Below are 24762 nucleotides of genomic sequence, written 5' to 3' on the forward strand. Positions count from 1 at the left end.
AAGATATTCAGGCTAAAAGAAAAAACAGCATGTGCACATTTAGCATTTATTGTTTCTTACTGTAAAAATAGTTGGAATAAACATTCTCTGATTCTTTTTATTGCTTAATCTTTCCTATGTCCAACATAGTGATACGGAATACCTAAATAACACACAAGAAGAATTCTCGCTCCACCAGCTGGAAAACAGATGGAAGAAAATTCTTCTGATACGAAATTCACTATTGTTCATGAATCCACAGCAAGATACGTATCACCACCTATACTCTAAAACCTCAGTTCTGAAAACATTCATGGATGGGGGCCTCCCAGGCCTCCCAGGAGGCCTTAATTGCTCATCTGCATGCTTTCAGGGCCAAATAAATGCATTAAAAAAGATCATGTCCTTAATGGACCACTTTCTGGGTTACTTTGGGCCAAACACAAAGTGTGGTGAAATTAATGGGAAACTTTCCTCTGTCTTCAATGCACATCTGTTCATGATTCAAGTGTACTTTTACTTGATCTCCATGTTGTCTGCCTAGACTGTTAGCATCTTAAGACAATATCAAAACATTATTTCTGTAAGCTTTTTTTCAAATTAAGAAAAAATAATAATACATTACACTAACTGACAAAATGAAGCCAAACCAAATGTTTAATAACCTATACATTTGTGGTTGTTAAATTTACTGTTTACTTGATTCTATTCACACCCCCCCATCTTATTATGATAATGTATTGCTTGGTTTAATTTTCCATAAATTTTCAGAGTACTAAGCAGTGTTTAAATACCCATACCTACGCCTTCTACCATTAGGTGAATTGCTATAGCCAAAACTTGCACACTGCTATAACAGTGTAAAGGATTTCAACACTAATACCTGATTGCAGTTATTTGGCCCTGAAATGACTCACAATGTTATAGATTATTGATTACAACAGGTTGAAAATGGAAATCTTCACCACAAGTGATATAATAACCACTCTGTCTGAGGCCAGATGTCCTCATTTCAGCTCTCACCACTAGCAAAAGTCTGGATGCAACTGCTACTGCAACCTCTGAGCTACTAATGTGTAAATTATGGGGTTTCAAATGTAGCAAAACATTCTCATGGTGCTGTCTCAGCTCCTGATGGACAGAGGACTTCTTAGAAGATGCCCTCTCATACTGCACACAACTGAAATGGGAGTCACTCAGCTACTTTATTCCTTTCCGGCATGGCTAATCACATAATACTTTTGGAAATGTCACCCTTGAGGTCTTTCCTGGAGTATGGACAGACATGCATAGCAAACAGTTTTCCACTATGTTCCTCCAGATAAAGTTCTCAGATAAAGTTCATGTTTTAACAGGTTGTAGACATTGTACCTACTTGCAAATTGGCGACAATGAAGTTTTCTAAAATACCATTAAGTTAATGTCAGTCTGGAAAAGCATGCCTGCATTTCATCAGAACATATTTTATATTTTATTCTGAGTCTGCAGTGAGCTAAAAAGGAGTTTTTTTCAATATGCTTCAAAGCTAGTGTGGACGTCCTGCAATTCACTCCCCCTCACTGGATCCCTGCAATGCAGAAAATGTTCATTCTCAGGAGAACCTGAATTCCAAAAAAAGAGTTTTCAAAATACCACAAAAGGCACTTGAAATATTTCAAATGGATGAGCTCACTGGCTTACCTGAAGAGGAGAATGGCCAAAGGCACTTTTAAATTCACGAAAAAAAATATATTCAGAGAGCTGGACTTGTCAATTATACTGGAGTGACAATCCTTAGCACTTCTAAAGAGCATTTTATATCCCTACCAACTCCTTTAAAAATGTGATCTATTAGACTGTGCAATAGAGAAACATCCAAAAGGATGTAGTAGTAGACCCATTACTTAGTTCATTGAAAATGTTCATTGACCAAGAATATCCTGTCAAGAACACCACCACTAAAGGATATAATGACCAAATAAAAATACTCCAGTCTCTGTCATCTGTGAATATCTTTCACATTTGCAGGCTTGTGAAAACAAGACTTCAGCCAGTTAATTTTTATTTAAATCCATTTACAATCATAGAACAGTCCTCAAGATGATTGATAAATTATTTTAGGGCTAACAATAGACTAGTGTGCTATATAAGATAAAAACAGTAAAACCTTGCCCCAAAGCTGTGAGAAAGACATGGAGAAAGACAGTAAAAAGACATGCCCAGAAACAGTGATTTATTTTTGTTTTTTCATTAGCTGAACGGCTATGAATTTTTCATTTTTGTGTATTATGGAAAAAGACTGTATGTAGACAAAGAACCAAAAGGACCGATAAATTACAGAATAGCGAAGTCATGACAGGCACAGGGGATGTCATGGAATTATTAATAATATGTAGTCTTAATATATTTATAGAGTAGAATGGCTGGGATGAAGAAGCACTTGATCTGGTTTAGAGGCTGGGACAGAATAGTGTAGAACATCTTGAAGATAAAGATGAGCTTAAAAGATATGTTTGACTGATGAGAGCAGCAGTGTTAGCAGCTGTGTTTTGGATGGACTGGCAATATGAAGGAGCATGCGCAAGAAATCTTAAAAAGTGAAAAAGCTTATGAAAAGTGACATTTGTCTGTATAGAGAGAAAAGGACAGGCTTTCCATAAATTGTGGAGGAAGATTGGCTAAGCACTGCTATATGAGTTTAGATGGCAAGTAGGATGGTGGAAATGTTTAGGAGAAAAGATAACATTTAGTTCTACACCCATTCTGAGTCTGAGCTGTCAATGAATCTTCCATGAGGAAGTACTGGAGAAAAAAGCAGAAAATAGGTAGGATGATCTGCCCGAGAGGAATCAGATGAACAGATACAGAGAATAACAGAGAAAATATGCTTGTGAAAGCAAAAGATCACAGAGTTACAAAAAAAGGAGGATAAAGCTTTGCAGGAGCAGCACATTTAAAAAAAGGAGGAAAAAAAGAAGCAGCAAAGACCAGAGAGCCATAGAAAAACCAAATCAAAACCAAACCAACCTATGTAAGAAAAAGAAGTGATGGTAAAGACTCCAAAACCTGGGAGAAACTGAAATTCAGAGTAAAAAGTGTTTATTCCTAACTCTTAGACTGGTGTATGCATTATGAGAGGTTTTTTTCTGCTGCAACAGCATTAAAAACATTTATTTTATCATGTATCAATTGTGGTAAAAACCCATGAGTATTAACTAGAATATAGCTTCATTTTACCTTAACTATATTGCTGCTGCTACAGCATTGTAAGTGTAATGAATAAGAAAAAAACCCCAAAAACCCAAAACCAAGAAGAACAAGTATAATATGCTCTACATTGAAGGAGTGGTGGTTTTCTTAAATATTTAGTGGAAAATTCTTCTACACAGAAAAAAACCCAAAACAATTCCTAAATCACTCTCACACCTCAATCCTGCTTTAATATGTTAATATGTTAATATATGTCTAGAAAAAACCTCCTTATAGCTTCTGATTCCATCAGTATTTCTTTTTTTTAAAAGCCTAATTTTCCATAATTGTGTTGGCTGAACCTATCGATCAATGTTTAGTGCAATTAACAGCTGGAGACAGGGCTATCTGATCATACCATGAATAGCTGTGAGGAAGCCAATTAGGATTTTTATTGTATTGTTATTTTTTGGCCAAAATAGGAACATTTAATTACTCATTAAATAAGGCAAGATAATTGATGAACATACTGCGTATTAACGAACAGTGGAACTAGCAATTCTATGGACAGCAGACCAAAACCATTGATGGCATAGGAATAAATGAGATGTTAAATAGATACAGTATTGTAAGGCTGAAGAATGCTTATTACTTTCAGCATTCATGTTACATTTGCTTTTGTTTTCTTGAGGATGCCCTGGGTAAGAAGGATGGGAATATATTAATTCTTGCTGTCCCTAATGCACAACAATTTGTTGGAATAACTTAGTGGCTAGAAAAATGTGTAATTAATTCTTATGTGATTAAAGTGGAAATGCATGCAAAATAACAAAACCTGAATGCATAAATTACCTATGCTTTTACAAATTTTATTTAATTATATTGTCTACTCGTGTGTTCCAAATTTATTCATAAAATACAAGTTCAAGAAACACATTCTTTGCTTTAGATATATGTGAAAACTTCTCTCACATAAAAGATTTACTGATATGTCACATAGCTCCTCCAATTTTCTCTCACGAGACTGCAGAATTGCTTTTCCTACATTTTTACAGGAACAAGTGAAAAACAAACAGGCAAAAAATGCTTTCACTGAAATAATGCATGCATAGGTATAGAAAGAGTAAGTAGATAATACAGGAGACTATAGCAGGTAGTACAACACAGATAATTAATAACTCAAAATTACTAATACAATAAAAATGTTTTATAGCCATTAGTGATGTAAAAACCTTCATAATTGAAATGTATTTTGTAGGATCAGTATGAAGAATTCATAATTTTCTCTTTTTTCAATAATCCAATTATGTTGTATCCATTCAATAGTCAGAGCAAGGCAAACTGCCATATGCACGATACAATGCGCAATGTAAAGTGTAAGGTAAATAACTGCTAAGATAACTGAGAGAATGACAGTGATATCTATGTCAAGGTGTGTAGCTTAAGTATAAAACCACGTGAGATATATATGAGAAATAGACAAACACGCTCTTGCAATTTGTATTAGCAACATACAGAAGGAAGGCAACATAATTATATTACGTGTAGTTATCAACAGAGGCACCCAAACAGCCAACCCTAACCCTGTCGCCAACAGTGACACCCTAATTAAGCGTCATCAGGACCACAGAACCTTAAGTCTAAGATCTTTTGTTTGTTCAGAAACTAAGGAGTAAGAGATATTGAATTTTTTTTTTGTTTGGTGAATGTGGTTCTTCTAAGATACCACTCAGTGATTAGAGGATGCTTCTGAATCCTCAGTTTTGTGCCAGGTGTAGTAACCGAAGGGCTGGTACACAGGAGGAAGGCAATGTAAACACATAATGTCATGTATGTATAGCTCTGAGTCAGGAAGGCATTTAATCATGCACACAAGTTGAAACACACGTTTGGACCGTATTGGTACTTACACCTCGGATCACAGCAGCCTTTTCAAAGAAATGCTGTGTTACTGTTTGAGCGAGGACGTAACTATGCTTTTTAGCAGTACTATTTGTAGTAATGCTCCCATTTTATGCACAACGGCAAACAAAGAGAGATTCTCAGTTCCATATTGAACAGCATTTGCTTATTTATTTACTCACACACTATGGGATGTTCCCAGGGAAATTCCTTTCTCTGACTCTCAGACTTTTGCAAACACGTGGAAGATACATTTATGCTGAGAATCAAACTTCCACATGCTCCTCATGCAGCGCATTGCTTTATCCTAAAGGTCTTGGTATTTTGCAGCCACTCTGTGTGGCCTTTCTGCTATATTACATCACATTAATGAAAATCTAGACATCAATAAAAGGACACGTATTCTAAAATGCATCTATCCACATATTTTATTAAAGGTGTTCAGAAGAAAATGAGGTCTCAAATGATTTTCCTAATTCATTTTGGCATGTAATGTGAAAGATACTGTGCCTTGGGTAAAACTCTCAGGAGAGTGTCTGGATTTTGCTTCCATGTCAGCAATCACACCAGGCAAGTGATACTTAATTTAATTTTGAACAGTGGATGGGGATTCATAAAGAGAAATGTTTTGGCCAGTAACATAAACTCATTCCAAGTTTATGGGCAGATCAGTAAGTGGGAGTAACTGGGGAAAAAATGTAATTAAACTCTAGCTGGTCTCTGAGGAGTACCTTGTGACTGGTATGTATACAGAAAAAAACAAGGAGAGAGGCATCCCTCCAACAATGTCATAAAAATGGATGGTTATTTTTTTCTGTCTCCATCCAACACTCTTTAACTTGCATATATTTGTGGTGACAAGTTTCACATTTACATTTTATGACTGTTTTCATCCATGTGCTTTTGGTGAGCAACAGCAGTGGTCAGTACCAGGGTAATATATGCCTTGAAGGTTTGGGTTTGGGTTTCTTTTCTTCATCTCTGTGGCTAATAGCAAGTTGATTCTTCACTAGGAGTGTCACTAAAACTGTAGTCACTAAAGGAACCTAACACATAATTAATCTCCGAGTCATATCTAAATACATTACAAGATCTGCAAGAATTCTACTGGTAATATGTCAGCAAAATTTTGACACAGAGTCTGACTGTTTCAATCCTGTTAGGAGCACGACTAGCAATAGACAGGATTGCATGCAAAAATCTTGGCTCTACAAATAGAAATGCTAAACTGTGATCATCTGCTCTTCCACTCTCCTTATTTGCACACACAATTAACAGTCAACTTTTAAAAAATTCAGATGTTCTTCAGTGAGTAATAATATACTGTGTAATTAGACTGCTCAAGCCTTTTCTGTGGTATAGGACACAGAGTCTCTCTGACATGCTGAGGTACAGCACTTAGGTCGGAAAGCCTGCTGTGAATTCCACTGCAAATTCAGAACTGCCAATCAACATTTTCTTCTCCCAGAAAGAAAACGACCAGAAGATTATGTCTGTATAATGTGTATGTAAGATAATATATTAAATCAAATCATTTGATAAATGTCACATAGGCAGTATTGAAGAACATAGCTCATATACAAGTTTAGATGTCACATTTTATTCTTCTCAGTCTTTAGGATAATGAACTTTATGACCTTAAACTTTTTTTTTTTTTTAGCAGTATTTACAGTTGTGTTTCCAGAATGCTGTTTGGGCTGGGGGAACAGCAAAAGGGGATGAAAAGGAAGATACTCCAAAATTTGGAAGAATAACACATACTTACCTGCGTTGCTCTCTTTTGGGTAGTCTATTGTCACATCTAAGTCTCTGATTCTAGAGATCTTTTACTTGCTTTCCTCACAGAGAATTTCTTAGAATTAAAGGATTGCAGTCACTACTTTCTAGCAATTAGAGATAACCAATGTGGTTTAGACTGCTTATATTATCACAGGATTACAAAAGGAGGTAAATATCAGGCACATTCCTACAGCACTGACACCCTATAAAAATAAAGGGGCTATCATATTGCCATAGAACATACAGTATAAATAACTAATACACATATGGAGATTTCAGGTATGTATATAGATTCCTGCAAAGCCAGTCACTTCTGAATGTTAAAGACTTGTTTTTCTGGTTGGAATGGGATGATCAGCAGATAAAACCTACATTAAATGTGTGCACGTGTACTATTCCTGAGAAAGTCAAACAATTTCATGCTCTGCAATGTGGTCACATAGTGAAATTGGACACCCTTGTACTAAAAGAAGCTCTTGATGCTCATGGCAAGAACACTAATGTGACCAAGAAAAGGAGCCACTATTACATCTAGTGGCTGCCAACGATCCAATGGAAGCTACTAATCTAAGTCAGACCTTGCATCCACATCCCACAGTCCTTGGCTGCATGGCTCACTAATTCATTTTCTACCTTTTTTTTAAACTGATCTACAATTCTGTAGCATGGCACTTTTGCGTCAGGAATCACAGTTAAATTATTGTCTGAGCTACAGGTATTCATGATCTCAAAAGCTTTTCTACATGCATCTACTTGTGACAATATTCACTGTAAAGACAGGCAACTGGCTTTTCTTAGTTCTATGCACCACAGTTCACTCATGGCACGCCACACCAGAGGATCCATACTTTTATTTCTATGACGGCAGTGACAGCATGATTGTGTGACTTTGCTGGTCTTGACCAGCAATGCTCATGACTCAAACTAAGCTTTGTATTCCTTACTGTTTAGAAAATCAGCTAAACATGATAAATATTTCTTTCCCCACAAAAAAAAAAACAAAAAACAAACCAAAACCCCACCCAACTCCTTTTAATGTAATGAAACATACTTTTACGAGACTCTTTATACAGCTCCAGTCTTAATCACAGACCTTGACCTCATTTAGCAGAAACAGAGATTAATTTCCTTGAAAAATGTTCTTCCAAGTACACTGTGATCTTTTAAGTCCAAGCAAAAGTGAATGCTACAGAAACATATAAGCATCAGAGCCTCTAATCTTGCAGATGGTCCCTCATCTTGGCTTTCAATTGGTAGCTCTATTTGAATGGTGTCACCCCTGAAAATCTGTTGTCAGCTCCAGAAACTAATGAAAATGGAGAAAGAAATTTAGAAGTGTGTTAATGGAGAAATTTCATGGAAGCCTTACAGGAGGTCTGTGAAGACCAAAGGTAAGAGTTGTGAAGAGATTAGTTTTAACAGAATGACACTACAGCGCTTATTGATCTTCACAGCTGGACAGTCCATATTCTACTCCTATTAGCCCACCAAAAAACCTGCAAAGTCTCAGTGAAAATGTCCCATATTGTAGCTATCACTGAGAACTTCCTGAAAAATTTACTTCATTGTCATATTGGTATTACGGAGCTTTGGCTGTATCAAACAAATGTCACCACCATGCCCAGTCATGGATATATTCCAGGTCCTGTGTGCCCAAGCAAGGTTCCTCCAGTGAGGCAGTAGGAACAGAGAGGAAGCATATAGTGGCAAGAATGTTCTGCTCATATCCAAGGCCAATGAACATGGTTTGGCATTGAATATGAAACCGCTGATTAAAAGACAAAGAATAACAGGATTGTTGTAACTGTTCCCTAAAACAGGGCTGTAACATTGAATTTCCTGAGTTTGAGGTTTTAAAAAAACACAAACTAGAACCAAACTCTCATATATACTGTGCTATATAAATGCAGTTAAAGAACTTAAACCAACTTATCTTTGATGACTATAGTAACTGGTCAATATTTGTTTTCACACAGTAGATATAATGTCCATAATTTCTGGTTTTATAGTAATGCTATGAATCATAGAATCATAGAATCATAGAGTGGTTTGGGTTGGAAAGGACCTTAAAGATCATCCAGTTCCAACCCCCCTGCCATGGGCAGGGACACCCTCCAGTAGACCACGTTGCCCAAAGCCCCATCCAACCTGGCCTTGAACACTTCCAGGGAGGGGGCATCCACAACCTCTCTGGGCATGAAATTGAGTTAGATTTGGTGGAAGTCTTAAGCCACTTGCTCGAATCATTTCGTCTTATTTCACCTCTACTGGCATAAAAAAATAATAAGAAACAGAAAAAGCTTCTTTTCAGAGGAAAACATTGACTACAAATATTTAGCATGCAGCTCTAGTTATGAAGAAGGTGAAATGGAAACCATTTTGAAAGTGTACTATTTTTCACAGAATTCTGTGAAAAATGTTTGTGAGCAATGGCAAACTGGGAAATAAATTTTAATTTGTGAAGAATCTCTGAGAAAAAAAAAAGGACTTTCAAAAAGCTACTTAAATTTATCAAGTATCTCACAGAGTACGTTGTCCCAGCAAAAATAAGTGCAAAAGAGAAGTCTGTGAGTACAAGGCTCTTCCCCAAGCATGGCACAGGAGAGCAGCTGCATCCTCTCCAGGAGGGTATTCTGCCCTTGAGCAGAGGACACAACTTCTCAACTTTTGCTTTGAGGCTTCATTCAATTCCACCTAAACCACAGAACCAGTAGCTGCATTTAATCTATGAATTTACAACAGCAGTAATTTAAAAGCTTTTGCAAAACCCCTATGACAGAAACTTTGGTTTTATTAGGATATATTCTGATTGAAAACCTGAAAAATAATGAAAAGAGTATCTCAAATTTTTCTGCTATGATTTATGCACATGTAATTTGTTTCCACTGTGCTCATGATTCTTTTGTTTCGGAGTTTTTTTCCATGCATTTTTCAGTAAATAGATTCAATGGTCTGCACATACTTAGAAACAAATATATTTAAAAATGAAAAAAAAACCCAAACAAACTTCCACAAAGTTTATTTTGATCTTTGTTCATGTATGTTGAGGTATGCAGACAAATGGCATAGGACAAGAATCTGATTTTAAGAATTATGATTATCCAATTAAGAATCAGAAAAGAATTCTATTAATATGAAGGTAAATTCAAAACAAAGGTTAATACATAATACAGAACACGTATAATGAATCCCTGCAAGCATGCTAAAAATTATTCGTAGAAATAAATTTTTCACAACAGTGAGCATGCCTTAAACATTTCAGAAATTGCTTCCAGAATAACTTTTAAATCAGGAAGAAGAAAAAATAACTGAAAAATTAGTTCATGAAATTACTTATTATGAATAATTGTCTGATATTGGATAGCTGAAAAGAAAAAATTAACAAACATGCTGATAGCTTGAATTGCAAAGGTCAGCTTTGTAATGTCACGGAATTTAACTGTGATTTGTACTTGACTGACTGATTGATCTTTACTTAAACTGTTCTTGACTGATCTTTTATCAGTTTGGTGAGGTCACACAGGATTTGCTCTGAGGCTTCAACACTGTGAGGAATATGGTGGTTGTACACTGAAGTTAGGCGCCACCTAAAATGCTTCTGCATGTACTTCATGTACACGTTTGTAAGAAACTTATATCTGAAGATGATTTCTTCTTCCCTGTATGCGCTCTGTCCAGAAGCTCTTCACAAATCACTGTGCTGAGATGTACAGCAGGTGTCAAGAGGATGGGGCCAGACTCTTTTCAGTGGTGCCCAGTGACAGGACAAGGGGCAATGGGCACAAACTGGAACACAGGAAGTCCCATCTGAGTATGAGGAAAAACTTCTTTACTCTGAGGGTGACTGAGCACTGGCACAGGCTGCCCAGAGAGGTTGTGGAGTCTCCTTCTCTGGAGATATTCAAAACCCGCCTGGACACAATCCTGTGCAACCTGCTCTAGGTGATCTTGCTCTAGCAGGGGGGTTGGACTAGATGATCTCCAGAGGTCCCTTCCAACCCCTACAATTCTGTGATTCTGTGATTCCGTGAAATAGTGAATTAACATCTTACTGTTGAAGGATGCCTGACTTCATCAGCACATTAGGCATATATATATATTGTATTTTTCATTCTTGGGGGCTCAGAGGGAATACCAAAGCACCAGACTGTTACTTAATACTAGCCTTGATGCAACCTCACACATTGCTGCCATCAAACATGATAATAAAAAATAGAATTAAAACTTTTATTTATATATAGAGTTAAGAAGTCACAGTAAAGTAAATACAGTCAAGAATGTTTCCACTTCACTTGGACTTCGCTGTATTAAGGAGTATGCATTGAAACAGGAAAATCAAAGTGAGGGAGGGAGGGAAAGAGTGGAAGAGGAAGAACTAAATGATGTACCTTCATAATCTCAGCAGAATTACTCCTGAATGAGACCAGCATGAATATTGTGAGAGTAAAAGTGAATGGAATGAACTTAATCTCTGCTTTTAATACCTGCTAGTTTAAAGCAATAAAAAAAGAATAAGTATTTTTCATAGTATTTAGTAGGTACAGCTTCAAAATCATTAATAATACACTTTAAAGAGATTGGTATTAGTAACTCATCGTTTTGTCACATAGAACCACCATAACTGAAATACGCTTTAAGGAGCTCATGAAGTTTCTTTTACAACTAATGGCAAATGATAAAGTGTACATATACTGTAATAATATACACTTTAAGGTGAAATGCTTTATTTCTAGGTTCTACTGCAAAGCATCTTATCATGAGTATTTTAAAAAATCACTTAAGTAATGCATTTTAAATTATTTTTAGTTAAATTAAGCTCTAATATTCTGTAAAAACTGCCTACAGAATAATACTTAAGTGTGCATTAAATATTTCCATAGCATTGAAAATATTTCAGGAAAACAGTTCTTTAAAAGAGAAACACCATAAGCAAAATACTACATATAAATATATATATCTATATCAACCTCGTGATTTATGTAATACATCCTGATAATTCTTTGTTACTTCCTCCTCCTAATTTAATTTCATTTCAAGGTGAAGGGCAAGTGGATTCATACAATCTACTTTAATTTGTGTACTAAAAAGCCATGCTCTGTTAAACCTGAATGAAAAGTACACAGCGTTTTCGCTTTATTATATCTTAGCTATTCAACAGGAACCTCATCTTTCTTTTCAAAATATGAGGTTCATCATATGTTAAATGTTAGTATTATTGTGTAAGCTCAGGAGGAGCCACGGTCACTACACTGCTTATCCTCATGCATAAGGGTTGTGAAAAACATCCGTAACTGCTACAGTGGAGCCACAATTTTGTTGTTGACATAGAGTACACCTTGTAGAAAGATAGTCATTCCAATTTTAAAGATATGAAATAAGAGAATCTGCCACATTTCCAAACAAATTGTTCTGGTAGTTAGGCACTGATACATAGCTGCATCTAAATGTGTCTGGTACCCACTTCCAGCTAATAGCTCTGGAGTTTTCTGAAAAGACGTTTTCAGAAGACCTTACCATGAGCCACATTCCCTCATGCTGCTGTAACACAGAACTATTTCACGCCCTTCTCTATCATAAACTAAATTGACTGGGTTTCTTCAATCACATTTGAAGGCAGATTTTCAGGCTTTTAGTAACTCCTGAAGCTGCCTCCCATCCAGCCTTTCGCTACTTTGTAAAATACAGTTCTTCTCAGGTACGAAATAATGTTATGCTGTATCAGTAAATACAGATTTGTTCTTGTGAATTTTTCTGTCTGCAAAGAACTTGACTGAAAATGTCAAGTAAATTTGTCATAGTAGGGCTTGGGTCTTTCCCTGCTTTTCCCCATCAAGATCCTAGTTTGGACTGTAAACACAGTACAATATATAACATACAGAATATTTATTCACAGCTGTCTTCAGTTAACATAATAGATTTTTTTATTTGTTTGTTTGTTTTGGATTTGGAATGTTACTTTTAAAACAACAATTTTCAAATTCTTGAATTCATGCTCTCACAGACAGACAGATTCACATTTTACCAATAATTAGATAAATTAAAAGCATTTCTCAATTTTAGGCTCAATTTTAGGGCCAATTCTCTTTAATGTTTTCATAAATAACTTGGATGTAGGACTAGAAGGTGTTGTGAGCAAGTTTGCAGATGACACCAAATTGGGAGGAGCTGTCGATTCCGTCGAGGGTGGAGAGGCCTTGCAGAGAGATCTGGACAGACTGGAGAACTGGGCAATCACCAGCCGCGTGAGGTTTAACAAGGGCAAGTGCCAGATTCTGCACCTGGGAAGGGGCAACCCTGGCTATACATACAGACTGGGCGATGAGACGCTGGAGACCAGTCATGCTGAAAGGGACTTGGGGGTCTTGGTCGACAGCAAGTTGAACGTGAGCCAAGAGTGTGCCCAGGCTGCCAGGAAGGCCAACCATATCCTGGGGTGCCTCAAGCACGGCATTGCTAGCCGGTCTAGGGAAGTGATTGTCCTGCTCTACACTGTGCTGGTGCAGCCTCACCTCAAGTACTGCATGCAGTTTTGGGTGCCACAGTACAAAAAGGTCATAAAACTGTTGGAGAGTGTCCAAAGGAGGGCAACAAAGATGGTGAAGGGTCTAGAGGGGAAGACGTATGAGGAGAGGCTGAAGTCCCTTGGTTTGTTCAGCCTAGAGGAGACTGAGGGGAGACCTCATAGCAGCCTAAAACTTCCTCACGACGGGGATCAAACGGGCAGGCGCTGATCTCCTCCCTCTGGTGACCAGTGATAGAACCCGAGGGAACGGAATGAAGCTGCAACGGGGGAGGTTTAGGTTGGACATCGGGAAAAGGTTCTTCACCGAGAGGATGGTCGGGCACTGGAACAGGCTCCCCAGGGAAGTGGTCACAGCACCGAGCTTGCCTGAGTTCAAGAAGCGTCTGGATAACGCTCTCAGTCATGTGGTCTGATTCGGCTGGTCCCGTGTGGAGCCAGGAGTTGGACTCAATGATCCTTATAGGTCCCTTCCAACTCAGGACATTCTATGATGCTATGATTCTTTCAGATCAGTCACATTAACCTGCATTTTCACAAATATTACTCAGAATCATACCCTATGTTCAAGTAAACTAATTTTATTTTTCATTCATATTTTTAGCCATTTTACCAATGTTAAATCCGTACTGCATGGAGAAATGGAAACAAAATTACGTTAGTCCCATAAAAGAGTAGCTGGTCTAAAATTTCATGTTTACCCTCTTGGGAAGTTCACAGTAAAGCCAGACCTAGTGGTCATTATCAACTGACAGGCTAACCACTGCTGAAACAGCAATGCATGTGAGCACTAGGAAAGAAATGGGATGCATCATTGTTAGAAAATTTGCACTACTGCAGCTGTAATATCCAGTATATTTTCAGAGTGTACTATTTAAGGCACTGTAGAGAAGATCCAAGGAAGGAATTTTGGATAACATGGGTGGTTGCTTTCAGAAATCTGTGATTTCTGTAGTAATACTTTCCAACAGATAAATGAAGGACACGGGTTTCTGTAACTATCCATTTTAAAATTACTTGAGCATGAAACTTATTTAAAAATAAAGAAATATTTTTTAAAAAGGTGAATAAATTACTTTTTTAGCTTACAAGTGACAGCTGCTTAAAGGATATTAGTAAACTAATTGTATTCTTTTTATTCTGATTATAGTAATTATGCATTGATATTCTGTACCTATTTAAAGAACTGCTAGCTGATGAGTATTTAGGGTAGAGTTGAGTTCTGCAATGGGTTATAAAATCTTTCATTATTATCTGAATTAGTGAAAGTAAAACAGCTGCAGAACACAAGTGAATGAAGACATGGGTTGAATCTTGTGTTGCAAGTGGGCAGAGTCCTGTGATCTGCAACACTGTACAGCCACAGAGTTTGGCCATTTGCACTTTGGATTCCTTTGTTTCCAGCCCAGGCTGGCTGTGTGGAATAAGGTGGTGTGTTGGGTTTGCGTGGCAAGGTTTTGGTAGCAGGGGGGCTACAGGGGTGGCTTCTGTGAGAAGCTGCTAGAAGCTCCCCCTGTGTCTGATAGAGCCAATGCCAGCCGGCTCCAAGAAGGACCCGCCGCTGGCCAAGGCCAAGCCAATCAGCACCTCTGGGATAACATATTTAAGAAGGAAAACAAAACAGTTACAGGCAGCTTTTGCAGCCGGAGAGAGGAGTGAGAAGATGTAAGAAACTCTGCAGACACCCAGGTCAGTGCAGAAGGAGGGGCAGGAGGTGCTCCAGGCGCCGGAGCAGAGATCCCCCTGCAGCCCCTGGTGAAGGCCATGGTGAAGCAGGCTGTCCCCCTGCAGCCCATGGAGGAAGGATGAGGGGGTGTAGAGATTCCACCTGCAGCCCATGGAGGACCCCACGCCGGAGCAGGTGGAGGCACCTGAAGGAGGCTGCGGCCCGTGGGAAGCCCACACTGGAGCAAGCTCCTGGCAGGACCGGTGGACCCGTGAAGAGGGGAGCCCACGCCAGGGCAGGTTTGCTGGCAGGACTTGTGACCCTGTGGGGGACCCACGCTGGAGCAGTTTGCTCCTGAAGGTCTGCACCCCGTGAGAGGGACTCCACGCTGGAGCAGGGGAACGATGAGAGGAGTCCTCCCCCTGAGGATGAAGAAGCGGCAGAAACACCGTGAGATGAACTGACCGTAACCCCCACTCCCTGTCCCCCTGTGCCGCTGAGGGGGGGGAAGGTTGAAACTGGGAGTGAGGTTGAGCCCGGGAAGATGGGAAGGGTGGGGGGAAGTGTTTTAAGAGTTGATTTTATTTCTCATTCCTCTACTCTGTTTTGCCTAGTAATAAATTGGATGAATTCCCTCTCTAAGTTCGGTCTGTTTTGCTCGTGACAACAATTAGTGAATGATCTCTCCCTGTCCTTATCTCGACCCATAAGCTTTTCATTGTACTTTTTCTCCCCTGTCTAGTGAATGAGGGGAGTGAGAGAGCAGCTCTGGTGGGCACCTGGCCCCCAGCCAGGGTCAACCCACCACAGGTGGGCTCCAGCAATATTGGGATATATATTTCTTTTATCTAGTCTCTTCCTTCCATTTTATTTCAGGTTTAAGAACACATGTGGTTAAGGTGAGATGAGAGGAAGGTCCATCATTTTATTTCACCATCTTCAATAACAGTTTTTTGTAGAGCAGTGTGAAACAGAAGACAAAACAAAACATGTATACTCCACAGACTCACTGAAAACACATCAAATATGAGCATGCAAGTAATTCTTTACATGACTGAATACATAGAATGTTAAAAAGTGATGGTCCTAGGGGTTTTTTTTTAGGATAAGTACTTTTTGGCTGATTATAAAGCTGTGTTCAGAAGAGCCTTACATTAAAAAAGTCATTCCTCTCTTTTCCTAAATAGAAAGAGACTGGCAGGTCAAGGACATATGTAGAGACAGTTCAGAATAAAACCCTGGAAACAGCATGAAGAGGTCTGTGATCTCTCCTACCCTAAGTGAATAGGAAAAAACCCCAAGCCTGCTAAGGCTCTTAACATTGGTTCAGTTCCATAAGACTGTGATTTAAAGGAAAGTTTTTATAGTCTTAATACAGCCATTAAGAGTGTGATCTCAGACAATTACAGTGCATCTTTGATGTCTACAGGAGAGATGTTGGACAGCAATAAAAATGATCAACTGTTAAGCGTTACTTGCCAGGTTTTCTGTGGTAGTAAGGTTTATACAATTCCCCTGTCTGTGCACTCATGTCCATTCTCCCATCCACCGCCCTACCTCCTGCCCTGCCTCCCTACTTCAAATTTAAACTGGTAAGGGTTGAAATACAAGATTTGTACAATCCCTGAAAGTTGTTGTAAAGAGAGGCAAATCCCACCTATTTCTTGACAGTGGGAAGAACCATAAAAGGAGCCTGAATCTTCTTAGAGATAAAAGAGTCTGTTATTTTTGGACTTGGGCTCCAGCGGTACAAGGCACCAAGGACACTATCCAGAGACAGGACCTTTCCGAGATTCACAGCATCAGAAATGGTGGCATGTGAAGATCAAATAATAAGACCAAAAGAGGGCATCATGCATCCTTCAAGCTCTCCTTTCTTTTTCCTTCAGAAGGCACTGGCCTCCCAAGTACACTGCTTGGGAACCTGGGAGAGCCAAGGAGCCCACGGATCGATCCCTCCTCAGGTTTCCTGCAATCAGCCCTGTCAGACTCAGATGTGGCCAGCTAATTTGTTTTCTTTGGTCCTGTACTTTGAGTCCTCTGAGCCTGACTGAGCATCTCCTATTGTACTGCTCACTCTTATAGCAGACCTGGAAGTTTTGTCCATGTGCTCAAGTTGACTTGTCCTCTGTTAATTCTCACATCGCTGGGAATTGTGCAAAAGAATATTTTTTGCCTTTAGTTTTGAAGGGCTGTGTGACTATTTGGACTGAATATGCAGTTATTTTTTTCTGCCATTTTCTCATAAAATTTTGAACTCAAATCTGACTGAGGCAACCATAGGGCCTGTAAAGTTGATTACACTCTTACAGTCTCATAAAAAAATACGAACTCACACCAGGTCTGAACATTTACAAGTTCAATCCTCGTAACTTTTTATTCCCATGTCTGATTATTCCAGTTGAAGAAAACAGCCTGACTGCTGTTGCCAAAAAAAAAAAAAAAAAAAAAAAAAAGATATGGGAAAAGACTAAAGATACATACGGAGTAACAAAAAGATTACCATGATTCGATTAACTATGCAGTCAGTTGACACACATAAAGCTATAGAAAGTCACATTTCCCAGTCAAGACAGCTGTGCTTTACCCACACACCTACTTGCTTTATGTTATGATAATGAACATATTAGTATCAGCATCTTTAATGTTTTTATCTTCTAGACTTTTGAAAGGCTTAAAGTCTATTAATAACCAAGTAAAAAGCCATCCCCTCTTTTACACAACTTCCAAGCAGGTAAAAAAACTTTGAGAAAAAAAGTAAATTTCCCAAGTATTTTAACACTATTTTAAAGTCTAGATTGGGAAAATTCATAAAAAATAAAGTGTATATGACAACCTTTTTTACATGCAATTATGGTGACATATGAGGATTCCAATACCTACCAGTCCAAAATATGAAGTAGTCAATTTAATATGAATTTGTTCTGCTGCTTTACATTTAACTTGGACACATAGGGCATTCTTGTGAAAATAGTTAGACAGAATGATAACTAGGGGATTTGAGTTTAATTATGATAATTGTACAAAGCATTATGTCTGTCTTTTTTTCTTGATAGTTCTTTTTTTATAGATAGATGATCAAGAAACTAGAATGTGAAGTTTTTTAGATTTGAAGTCAGCAGTAAGGATTTTTTAACAGGTTCTCTAGATCCAAAATTATACTAATAGAAGCACTTCTATGAATCTGAAAAAAAGCTTAATTATTATAGCAAGTCTGGTTGTCCCACAGTCATGCAGGTAACAAAAAAACCCCAATCCTTTCTACTTTCAATTCCAGATCACCCATATTCTCATAAGTAGCTAGAACAATCCATGGAATCTGGAAAAACAAGCCATCAAAATTTATCAATCCTTGTTCCACCCATTTTAAACCTTAGGCAAAATGAGAAGTTCTGAAGGCTGCGATATTCTCTTGCTGGGATCAGACTCAAGTGATTGTGTCCTGGGTGATGCCTGTGTTTCACAGCACAGCCCTGGTACTCCTCCTGGAGGATATGCCATCCCCTCGGCAAGGGGAGAGGTTTGCTGCAGTGTCCTCCTCTGGTTAGTCAAATGGGGCTGCACTCACTCTCAATGGGCAACCTGTGGAAATCTTAGACTAGATAATCCCATGCTTCTGCCTACTCCTTCTCACATGGCCAATAAACCTCTGTTGTTACCAGACTTTGCGGTCACCATTCTCCCATGGCCTGAAGTCCCCAGCAATAGTTCTCGTTGTTTTTTCCTTAACACTAGTTGTGATTAGAAAACAAGATGCGGGCAAGAATGCAAAGCAGTTTTGTTAAAAATGCACTGAATAACAAAGTTACATTTATTTCCCTAAGCTGCCAATTTTCATTCCATTGGTCATGAATACTATGGCTAAAGCCAAGATGTCACAGATGAAATTTACCTGGAATGCAACAACACCGCAAGAACATTCAGCGATGAACTTAACCTAAGGCCCTGATTCAAAGCTCTTCTAATGACCAAGTGGATTCCCTTTATGAAGCTAGAATAATCGGCAAATGAATTTCTACTTGTCAGGAACTGAGTATTTTTTGTTAAGCACTTGATACGACTTCTCAAGCTAGTTGCAGTCCTAAATGAACTCCATAGGCAATAATTTTTTCCTTCATGACACAAGGGATATTTTTCTTCCCTTTGCTTCTACAGATAACTTCAGCACAGAGCTAACTTCCCTTTGCTTTAAGGTGATTCGCCCTCAGAAGTACACGCTCAGGGACACATAAGCAGCATTACAGTTCTAAAGAGTAATGTTCTGGTTGAAAGAGAAGACGTAATGAAGTATGATAAGAAGCATCAAGAGAAGTGAGAGGAATATGAAATGCTCCACGGCTAAGAGAGCTCAGCTGCCTTACAGGCAGAGGAGACAATAATAAGCAAAGAAATTGGCTGGTGGTATTAAACTACCAGCCCGAGAAAACCTTTTCTGTTTCACTTCCCGGTCAGTTACATCTTGTGGTACACATTTCTTAACTTCTTGGAGTTTGAGGTATGTAACGGCATTCTCTGTGAAGCATGAAGAAACAGAATGTACACAGCTTCCCAGAACATCATATGATACCAAGGAGATGAAGTGAAACAGGAATGTCTCAGTGACGCCCACAGGAACAGTCACCATCGCCAAATTGTCAGCATGCCTCTGCAATTCCAGACCACAGCGAGCATATGGATAGTTTAGGCTTTCTGCCATTAGATTAGCGAAGCACATGGTTCATGCATATCTAGTCTAGCTTTGTGTCAGTGGAAAAAATATTTCCATTACAAGTAGCCTCTGGGACTTAGGCAAGAAGGGCTAGTTCTCGGGCAACTTCCACGACAAAGCCTGTTGCTGCCTTCTGCACCCGTCAGGTTCCGTGGTACCTCCCCGGAGAAACCCTTCATGTGATCTGTGATTACACATCTGAGATCATGAACCGAGGTGTGAAACAGAATACCCTTCCCTTCTGTCGAGTGAACGTGACTGACAGTTCTGCAAAATCCCTCGAACAGATGACACTACTGGGGATTTTCATTCTGTTACAACTCACACAGGCTGTACAGCAGCAATTTGTGCAAAGCCTGCTCTCCGTGACCTCCCCAGGCGAGAGTGCTTTAGTGAAAGATATACACTGCCCAGAACCTATTGTGAAAAAATACCCCGTATCATTTGGAAGAGAAAACTTCAAGTCTGGTGGAACTGGACACTTCAAGTTTCATTTTCTTTAGAAAAATGTTAAGCCCAAACCGTAAAAAAACATTCTGGTACAATCTGCAGTGCTGTCATCTATATTGCAAAATGACCCAGCTATTTAGTACATTTTAATGTATTTCCTTATGGAAGATTATTCCAGTTGGAATTTAGTGTTCAAATATATGGTATATTGAGAAAAATAAGAAAACCAGAATATACTATCCTGTATTGCAGTTGACTAAGTAGCTAACTTTTATCAGCCCTGAATGAACTAAAAATATGATTATATAAAATGTGCCTCCTTTTGAAGCTGACCTGGTTATTTATATCCCAGTACATAACCCATATTACAACTCTGAGATCTAGGAAGGTGTCCAACTAATATGCTACAGATATAACAGTGGCAATCATGTATCTGTACATTTGTTCCACTTTAAACAAGAAGCAGAATATAAAATGGGAAAAAAATTAAATACTAAGTGAAATAATGGTTAACATATACATCCATCATTCTGCACACACACACGATTAATTATACTAACTTGAATAATCCTATGCAAATTAATCTATTTGCAAATAAAAATTCATAATATTAAATATTTGTGAAATAGAGGACAAACTGTTCATGCCAAACTCACAGTTGAATAGATCGCTTAAAATATTCTTTTAGTGTTTGCCTTCCATTTCTTGGCATATTAATTGATTTTTCTTTTGCACTGGCAGCATACAGGAATGATTTGATCAAGAACTCTTTAAATATTAACAATGAGCCAAGGGAGTCTCAGAGGAAAGAATCTTGTTGCAATGGAAATGCAAACATATGCAATGCTTATTTCTGGCATACTACTATTGTGGTCTATCTTATAGGTCAAAGACATTATTATCCAACATACTTTAATTAGATGTCTTTTCAATTAATATAGAGAAATGTCTTTTTAAAGTCAATTAGTCTTCATATCAGGTATCGATTTATTTTCTCTTAATACTTAAAAATTCTGTAAAACTGAAAATAACAATTAGCTATGTAAGATTTCAATAAAGGAGTACTTCTAACTATCTCCTCCCTTATAAACTTTAAGCACACAACTTCAGGCAAGAGTTGAAAAAGAAACTACACATCTCTATATAGGCTTGCTCTTCAGGAAAAAAGTGCCATATACAGTGTTCTGCAAGACTGATCACATTCTTTGCTAAAATTATCATTCAACACTGACAACTATTAGTAATTTTATATAATACAAATTATTCCAACTAAAATATATTTAAAATATAATCTGGAAACATTCTCTTTATTATCTACAAATCAGAAAATAAACATTCAGGATTCAACGTATTAATTGTAAGAACGTAACTGTTCTGGCGAATCTTTATATCTCTATTGTTTATTCCTACATGTGAAAGTTACCCACTGCTTACACAAAGAAATATTGGAATGAAGAGCACTCCAGGCTGGTTACACAAAAATACATATGTTTGAATAGGTCATAGCAAGATGCTGTTGGTAGAGGCTGAGAAACCACTTTTAAAAACTCTGACTTTGTACACACATATTTTCCCAACAGCTCTAAGCTATGCTGAACATCACATTCTCGAGCATAATTTTATCATTTATAACAAAGGTACTTCCATGTTGCTCCATTACTGAAACCAGACTTTGGAATGAACATGAATTATATTGCCAACTTCTTTAAGGTTCATTTACAATAATCATCAGGAGTACCGGGCGAAGTTGTAAGCCTATAAAAGAAGATGTCACAGATGCCACCGTGAATTTCACAAGGGTTTGAGGTGTTATGACCATGCATGACAAATTGCAAAACACTGGAAGTTTTAAAGATCTTGTAATTTCTAAGAACTATGAAAATATTCTTGAACATTTTGTAACACCTTGACGATTATCAGCCTAAGAATGTACATATATACTGTATTCCCGTGAGGCAGAGATATTTGTGGTTTATGCATTACATTATCTTGAAAAAATCTGTTTGCCATATTCATGACAGTGCAAACACATTCACACGTGTTCTTACTCATCCTCCTCATGAATACTCATTTACCCAACAGATTTGGAAGTAGTGGCCTTCTAACTATTAGATAATCCTTCAGGGAATTTTGCATTCTGAAATGGAAATATTCTTTTTCCCCCGGACAGTTGTCAGTGACTAGAATAAAGGTCAAACTTGCAACTTCATCCTTCATTCAAGACCATCATAATTTACTCAGAAAACGAATGACATGAAACATGCACTCAGCATTTTCTTATTCTTATTAATTATTCATTGAAGTATGTTATTCATTGTTTATGGAAGATTTTTTTTTTTTTTAAAGAACTTATTGCTCAACTAATTTCTGTCCTGATTCCAGAATTATCTATGGAATACCAGATTCCTTCACTGGCTTAAGAGATATCAAAAGGACTCCTAGGTATTGACAGATAGGATGCAGACCAAAAATGATGATTCACAGTTTCTCGTGCACTGTTCATTGCATTCCTCGCTGCCCTGCCCATCTGCCCTCCTCCTAACCTTGATGTAGCAGCTTTCAAACAGCCGTTGTACAATACAGCCATGAGGAACTCCATACGGCCTCCTGGGAATCAAATCTTGACACAAGGGAACATCCCCGTTAGTAGGAGGCTAATAGGAATTGGCAGCTAGTATTTTGAAAGGCTGCTTTAAAATTCCCATTCCTTGCACGGTAAGGAAAAAACCCAACCCACTTCTTAAAAGATATACTTTGTTGGATTATGACTACTTGTTCAGGGAAATGTGCCATTGCCTGTAACTTCCTATTGCATTTCAACAGTTGGAATGTGCAATAAGAATGAATTTGCAATATAATAAGTCAGATGTAAAATAAGAAGGGAAAAAAGAATTGCTTTATGCCCTTTACCACTTCTGGAGATTACATTTAATGTGGTTTTGGGAAGGAATTCATTGAAAAAATTCTTTGTCTATGCCAAAGAAAAAGAGAAAAGAACATCTTTCCTATCAAGTGAGGCAACAAAACATTTTTATTGCAGAACACTTATATCACTAAACTATTTGTATCATTGTTATGCAGTTAGACTAAAAATAAATCTATTCATCATCTTATAATACTGTAGAAAACTATGTTTGCATGTAAATTACTGCAACACCCACACCGACTTACGTTTTCACCCTACAGAAAAATGCTGGACTTTGATAAGCGTATTTATAATGCCTATAACCAGGTTAGCATTCTATACAAAACCAAGGGCCAAATCAATACAAATACTCAGCATACAACCTTTTGTGGATATTTTTTTTCTTCTCAGCTTTTCAGTGAATTCCATGGATTTAAATTGAAGGGGCCATCAGGCCCAAACCACCTCATGCTGCAGCTCCAAGTTCTCCTCACTTTGGCCAGATTAATGTGAGGTCTAGAGAACAACTCCTGCAAGCCCGTGCGGCCTGTCAGGTTTTATGTTCACATCAGCAGCACTCATGCCTGGTCTTTGGATGCATCAAGCTTCCCTTTTTAGTTTCTCCTCCAAGTATAGTCACCAACAAGCTCCCTTTCCAAGAAGAGGGTGATTTCTTCTGAAAAACCCTTAAGCACCCACACATAAATCAGAATTTAAAAAGCAGTGAAGTAGATGTGGGCAGGATTCACAGCTACCACAGAACCACCTATGGGTTGCCATCAGCACCAGCAGTGCCACAGGAAAAGATCTTGATATTCCTCAGCTGTGACTGAGGAATAAATAAAAAGGAAAGAGAACTGAACTGCGACAGATGATAACAGCAGGTTGCTGAATTTTTCAGTTACTTGCAGACTGCTTGTGGGAAGAGTTTGAGGCAATGTGCTCTCAGCTGCGCCTCATTTGCACAGCGGTGACATTCACGAAGCGCTCCCGTGTTTACAGAGGTAAAGACACATATTCATGTTCAGGCTTTCACATCATGTCATTTTAGTCAGGTATCACAGTTATAGGTAAGTCATATGAGGGAAACTACATGATATTTAATATGGTATGAGCCAAATATGCAAATGTTTCCATAAACACGCATCCAAATCTCCAGATAAATTGACAAATTGTTATTTTGAATTTTTTTCCAAAGCACTATCAGACTGTTTCAAATTCTTTATTGTGACAATATACTTTAATAACCTATTGCAAAGATGATCACCAGAACACACAGCCTAACTCCAGTTCCACACTGTCAACTTCAGCACATAGCAGGTTCCCACAGTCTTCAAAATCTTGCCAGAGCTGCCACTTTCCCTTCACTCCTTGTCTATGCTCAAATGTGTCTTTACAAACTAAAAAAACCCTTGCAATATGGTAGCTTAAATGCAGCATTTTTCGCAAAGGTGAAACCGTTATGACAGTGAGGAAGAAGCATTTTTCTGTGGCAAATATTTGTTGCTCTTAGAAGAGAAGCAAATGTAAGTCATCAGAAGTATATTTAAAAATGATAAGTTCAGGAAAACTTTCAGATTTAAGCACCATTTTTGTGAAAGCCACCTGTAAGCAGAGGGCTTGTTTTTCACCTCCCATTCATCCATTTATTGCCCTAGTCCTAGGAGTATCTGACCAGGCAAGCA

At 38.1% G+C, this 24762-nt stretch overlaps 1 protein-coding gene across 6 annotated transcripts in view; it reads right to left on the minus strand.

The window, feature by feature from the left end:
- The window catches only part of DLGAP1 (DLG associated protein 1), a 422037-nt gene that overhangs the window by 143267 nt on the left and 254008 nt on the right, over positions 1–24762 (minus strand). The gene's annotated exons all lie outside the window — the stretch shown is intronic.

This window comes from Grus americana, chromosome 2 (assembly GCF_028858705.1).
Source record: "Grus americana isolate bGruAme1 chromosome 2, bGruAme1.mat, whole genome shotgun sequence".
Lineage (NCBI taxonomy): Eukaryota > Metazoa > Chordata > Aves > Gruiformes > Gruidae > Grus > Grus americana.